The following is a 7,061-nucleotide window of genomic DNA, read 5'->3' as shown; positions in this document are numbered from 1 at the left end:
TTGAAGAATGGGTGAGTGTGTATGTTGATGAATGGGTGAGTGTGTATGTTGATGAATGGGTGAGTGTGTATGTTGATGAATGGGTGAGTGTGTATGATGATGAATGGGTGAGTGTGTATGATGATGAATGGGTGAGTGTGTATGTTGATGAATGGGTGAGTGTGTATGATGATGAATGGGTGACTGTGTATGGTGATGAATGGGTGAGGGGGCAGGATGATGAATGGGTGAGTGTGTATGATGATGAATGGGTGAGGGTGTATGTTGATGAATGGGTGAGTGTGTATGTTGATGAATGGGTGAGTGTGTATGTTGATGAATGGGTGAGTGTGTATGATGATGAATGGGTGAGTGTGTATGATGATGAATGGGTGAGTGTGTATGATGATGAATGGGTGAGTGTGTAAGTTGATGAATGGGTGAGTGTGTATGTTGATGAATGGGTGAGTGTGTATGTTGATGAATGGGTGAGTGTGTATGATGATGAATGGGTGACTGTGTATGTTGATGAATGGGTGAGTGTGTATGATGATGAATGGGTGAGTGTGTATGATGATGAATGGGTGAGTGTGTATGTTGATGAATGGGTGAGTGTGTATGATGATGAATGGGTGACTGTGTATGTTGATGAATGGGTGAGTGTGTATGATGATGAATGGGTGAGTGTGTATGATGATGAATGGGTGAGTGTGTATGTTGATGAATGGGTGAGTGTGTATGTTGATGAATGGGTGAGTGTGTATGTTGATGAATGGGTGAGTGTGTGTACGTTGATGAATGGGTGGGTGTGTATGATGATGAATGGGTCAGTGTGTATTTTGTAGAATGGGTGAGTGTGTATGTTGCTGAATGAGTGAGTGTGTATGTTGATGAATGGGTGAGTGTGTATGTTGATGAATGGGTGAGTGTGTATGTTGGTGAATGGGTGAGTGTATGATGATGAATGGGTGAGTGTGTATGATGATGAATGGGTGAGTGTGTATGATGATGAATGGGTGAGTGTGAATGATGATGAATGGGTGAGTGTGTATGATGATGAATGGGTGAGTGTGTACGTTGATGAATGGGTGAGTGTGTACGTTGATGAATGGGTGAGTGTGTACGTTGATGAATGGGTGAGTGTGTACGTTGATGAATGGGTGAGTGTGTATGTTGATGAATGGGCGAGTATGTATGATGATGAATGGGCGAGTATGTATGATGATGAATGGATGAGTGTGTATGATGATGAATGGGTGAGTGTGAATGATGATGAATGGGTGAGTGTGTATGATGATGAATGGGTGAGTGTGAATGATGATGAATGGGTGAGTGTGTATGTTGATGAATGGGTGAGTGTGTATGATGATGAATGGGTGAGTATGTATGATGATGAATGGGTGAGTGTGAATGATGATGAATGGGTGAGTATGTACGTTGATGAATGGGTGAGTGTGTACGTTGATGAATGGGTGAGTGTGTACGTTGATGAATGGGTGAGTGTGTACGTTGATGAATGGGTGAGTGTGTATGTTGATGAATGGGCGAGTATGTATGATGATGAATGGGTGAGTGTGAATGATGATGAATGGGTGAGTGTGTATGATGATGAATGGGTGAGTGTGTATGATGATGAATGTGTGAGTGTGAATGATGATGAATGGGCGAGAGAGAATGATGATGAATGGGTGAGTGTGTATGTTGATGAATGGGTGAGTGTGTATGATGATGAATGGGTGAGTGTGTATGTTGATGAATGGGTGAGTGTGTATGATGATGAATGGGTGACTGTGTATGTTGATGAATGGGTGAGTGTGTATGTTGATGAATGGGTGAGTGTGTATGTTGATGAATGGGTGAGTGTGTATGATGATGAATGGGTGAGTGTGTATGATGATGAATGGGTGAGTGTGAATGATGATGAATGGGTGAGTGTGTATGATGATGAATGGGTGAGTGTGAATGATGATGAATGGGTGAGTGTGTATGATGATGAATGGGTGAGTGTGAATGATGATGAATGGGTGAGTGTGTATGTTGATGAATGGGTGAGTGTGTATGATGATGAATGGGTGACTGTGTATGTTGATGAATGGGTGAGTGTGCATGTTGATGAATGGGTGAGTGTGTATGATGATGAATGGGTGACTGTGTATGTTGATGAATGGGTGAGTGTGTATGTCGATGAATGGGTGAGTGTGTATGATGATGAATGGGTGAGTGTGTAAGTTGATGAATGGGTGAGTGTGTATGTTGATGAATGGGTGAGTGTGTAAGTTGATGAATGGGTGAGTGTGCATGATGATGAATGGGTGAATGTGTATGTTGATGAATGTGAGTGTGTATTTTGAAGAATGGGTGAATGTGTATGTTGATGAATGGGTGAGTGTGTATGTTGATGAATGGGTGAGTGTGTATGTTGATGAATGGGTGAGTGTGTATGATGATGAATGGGTGAGTGTGTATGATGATGAATGGGTGAGTGTGAATGATGATGAATGGGTGAGTGTGTATGATGATGAATGGGTGAGTGTGAATGATGATGAATGGGTGAGTGTGAATGATGATGAATGGGTGAGTGTGTACGTTGATGAATGGGTGAGTGTGTATGATGATGAATGGGTGAGTGTGTATTTTGAAGAATGGGTGAGTGTGTATGTTGATGAATGGGTGAGTGTGTATGTTGATGAATGGGTGAGTGTGTATGTTGATGAATGGGTGAGTGTGTATGATGATGAATGGGTGAGTGTGTATGATGATGAATGGGTGAGTGTGAATGATGATGAATGGGTGAGTGTGTATGTTGATGAATGGGTGAGTGTGTATGATGATGAATGGGTGACTGTGTATGTTGATGAATGGGTGAGTGTGTATGTTGATGAATGGGTGAGTGTGTATGATGATGAATGGGTGACTGTGTATGTTGATGAATGGGTGAGTGTGTGTACGTTGATGAATGGGTGAGTGTGTGTACGTTGATGAATGGGTGAGTGTGTACGATGATGAATGGGTGAGTGTGTACGATGATGAATGGGTGAGTGTGTACGTTGATGAATGGGTGAGTGTGTACGTTGATGAATGGGTGAGTGTGTACGTTGATGAATGGGTGAGTGTGTACGTTGATGAATGGGTGAGTGTGTACGTTGATGAATGGGCGAGTGTGTATGTTGATGAATGGGCGAGTATGTATGATGATGAATGGGCGAGTATGTATGATGATGAATGGGTGAGTGTGTATGATGATGAATGGGTGAGTGTGTATGATGAGGAATGGGTGAGTGTGTACGTTGATGAATGGGTGAGTGTGTATGATGATGAATGGGTGAGTGTGTATGTTGATGAATGGGTGAGTGTGTAAGTTGATGAATGGGTGAGTGTGAATGATGATGAATGGGTGAGTGTGAATGATGATGAATGGGTGAGTGTGTACGTTGATGAATGGGTGAGTGTGTATGATGATGAATGGGTGAGTGTGTATTTTGAAGAATGGGTGAGTGTGTATGTTGATGAATGGGTGAGTGTGTATGTTGATGAATGGGTGAGTGTGTATGTTGATGAATGGGTGAGTGTGTATGATGATGAATGGGTGAGTGTGTATGATGATGAATGGGTGAGTGTGAATGATGATGAATGGGTGAGTGTGTATGATGATGAATGGGTGAGTGTGAATGATGATGAATGGGTGAGTGTGAATGATGATGAATGGGTGAGTGTGTACGTTGATGAATGGGTGAGTGTGTATGATGATGAATGGGTGAGTGTGTATTTTGAAGAATGGGTGAGTGTGTATGTTGATGAATGGGTGAGTGTGTATGTTGATGAATGGGTGAGTGTGTATGTTGATGAATGGGTGAGTGTGTATGATGATGAATGGGTGAGTATGTATGATGATGAATGGGTGAGTGTGAATGATGATGAATGGGTGAGTGTGTATGATGATGAATGGGTGAGTGTGTATGATGATGAATGGGTGAGTGTGAATGATGATGAATGGGTGAGTGTGTATGATGATGAATGGGTGAGTGTGAATGATGATGAATGGGTGAGTGTGAATGATGATGAATGGGTGAGTGTGTACGTTGATGAATGGGTGAGTGTGTATAATGATGAATGGGTGAGTGTGTATTTTGAAGAATGGGTGAGTGTGTATGTTGATGAATGGGTGAGTGTGTATGTTGATGAATGGGTGAGTGTGTATGTTGATGAATGGGTGAGTGTGTATGATGATGAATGGGTGAGTGTGTATGATGATGAATGGGTGAGTGTGAATGATGATGAATGGGTGAGTGTGTATGATGATGAATGGGTGAGTGTGAATGATGATGAATGGGTGAGTGTGTATGTTGATGAATGGGTGAGTGTGTATGATGATGAATGGGTGACTGTGTATGTTGATGAATGGGTGAGTGTGTATGTTGATGAATGGGTGAGTGTGTATGATGATGAATGGGTGACTGTGTATGTTGATGAATGGGTGAGTGTGTATGTCGATGAATGGGTGAGTGTGTATGATGATGAATGGGTGAGTGTGTATGTCGATGAATGGGTGAGTGTGTATGATGATGAATGGGTGAGTGTGTAAGTTGATGAATGGGTGAGTGTGTATGTTGATGAATGGGTGAGTGTGTAAGTTGATGAATGGGTGAGTGTGCATGATGATGAATGGGTGAATGTGTATGTTGATGAATGTGAGTGTGTATTTTGAAGAATGGGTGAATGTGTATGTTGATGAATGTGAGTGTGTATTTTGAAGAATGCGTGAGTGTGTATGTTGTTGAATGTGTGAGTGTCTATGTTGATGGATGGGTGAGTGTGTATGATGATTGTATGGAAGGATGGATGAGAATGTTTGGTGATCGATGGATGCGTTATGTTGGTTGATTGAAAGATGGTTGCATGGATGGGTACATTGGTGGATGGATTGAAAGATGGGAACATTGGTGGATGGATGGATACATGGATAAGTTGGTTCATTGAAGGATGGATGGGTACAGATTGGTGAGTAGATGAATGGATGAGTGTGCATGTGTGCAGATCGTTGGGCTGATAGAAAGATGGATGGATGAGTCTGCGTATGGACAGATGGGTGGGTACATAGATGGATGAGTGTGCGAGTGTACAGGTTGGTGGGTAGGCAGGTGGGGGAGTGTGCATGTAGACAGTTGGATGAGAGTGCGTGTAGACAGATGGGTGAGTGTGTACGTGGACAGATTGGTGGGTAGACAGATGGATGAGTGTGTGTGTGTGGGCAGATTGGTGGGTTGACAGATGGATGAGTGTGTGTGTGGACAGATGGATGAGTATGTGTGTGTGAACACATTGTTGGGTTGACAGATGGATGAGTGTGTGTGTGGACAGATTGGTGGGTTGACAGATGGATGAGTGTGTGTGAACGTTTTTAATTTTTACCTTCACCGCTGAAGGTGAAGGAGGTCATGTTTTCACCCCTTTCTGAATGTTTTTTAATTTGAAAATCGAAGATTTTTCAAGTATATTGGTTCGGCGATATTGTTTTTCTGTCTGTCTCTCTGTCAATCGCCTACAGGTCAGAATTTAAAACCAATCTTCACGAAACTTCACTGCATGGTTGAGTTTATCATGAGGAATCAGCGTATGGTTTTTGAGGTTAAAAGGTCAACATTGACCAAAGGTCAAAAACTTTGGTGAGATTTCTAAAATCCTCAATTTTCATCCGATTGATTTGAAATTTAAAAATTACCCCTGTGTGGGGGTGACGGTCATCTCTATCAAGTTTTTTACTATCATAATCGATGAACAGTTGCCAGATATCTCCTAAAATGACAGACTACATAGGTTTTGAAAATGGCGACTTTCACAACTTTCGTGACCTCGTGACCTTGACCCTGACCTCGAATCCGGGGAAAAATATGTCGTTGGGTATCACTCATCGACCTCTACCCACATACCAATTTCATCAAGATCGGAAGTAAAAAGTTTTCTTTGTACCGGGAGGTGTTCTTGACCATCTCCAGGTTACGTGGTGGCCAAACGGGACGGAAATTCAAAAATCTGTCCGGTTTGATACAAGATAATATTTTTTACTATCATAATCAATAAACAGTTGCTGAATATCTTGTAGAATGGCAGACTAGATAGGTTTTGAAAATGGCGATTTTTATAACTTACGTGACCTCGTGTCCTCGTCAGGTCAGGTCAGGTATGGGAGCATGTGCCAGAACAGCGCGTCGCTGCGTCCACTTTCCACCGGTACTCCAGGGGCCTCCGTCTGGCCATCCCCCAGGCAGATGCCAGGCCCATCCCCATCTCCTTGAGATGATGGTCAACCTGCTGCAACCATGAGGCACGTGGTCGGCCCACTGGCCTCCTCCACTCATGAGACTCCCTCGCTGAGAGAATCTGGTGAGCAGGATCAGCGTCAGGAAAACGAGCCACATGTCCATACAGCCGCAGCTGACGCTCACGGACTATGCAGGTAACAAATCTCATCCGAGTCTCTCTCAGCAACCCGGCGTTGGACACAAAATCCGACCAGCGATAGCCAAGGATTCTCCGAAGAGACCTGGTACCAAAGGAATTAAGTCTCCGTCTCAGATCCTTGGTCAAAGTCCAAGTCTCGCACCCATAGAGCAAGACTGGAAGTACCAAGGACCTGAAGACTCGGACTTTCGTCCTCCCGCACAGGTACCGGCAGCGCCACACCCCATGATCCAGTGAATCCATGACTCCCCAGGCCCGACCCAGACGTCTATTGACCTCCGGCTCACAACCTGCGGAGACATGAATATCACTGCCAAGGTAAGTGAATCTATCCACGACCTCAACATCCTCACCACAAACAGACACAGACAGGACAGCAGCATCCAAGATGTCACCGAAAGCCTGGATCTTTGTTTTGACCCAAGAAACTGCATCCCAACGGCTCCGACTCCTCATTCAGCACCTCGAGGGCCCCCAAGAGGATGTCTAAAGTCTCCGCAAAGATGACTGCATCATCTGCAAAATCAAGGTCAGAGATCTTGACATTGCCAACGATGCACCGCAACTTGATCTCTCCGACATCCTCCCAAAAATCCAGTCCATACAAGTGCTGAAAAGTGTGG

The sequence above is a fragment of the Eptatretus burgeri genome, chromosome 4, assembly GCF_056783735.1.
Source record: "Eptatretus burgeri isolate ZD-2024b chromosome 4, Ebu_testis_v1, whole genome shotgun sequence".
Lineage (NCBI taxonomy): Eukaryota > Metazoa > Chordata > Myxini > Myxiniformes > Myxinidae > Eptatretus > Eptatretus burgeri.
This window is presented reverse-complemented; position numbering follows the sequence as displayed.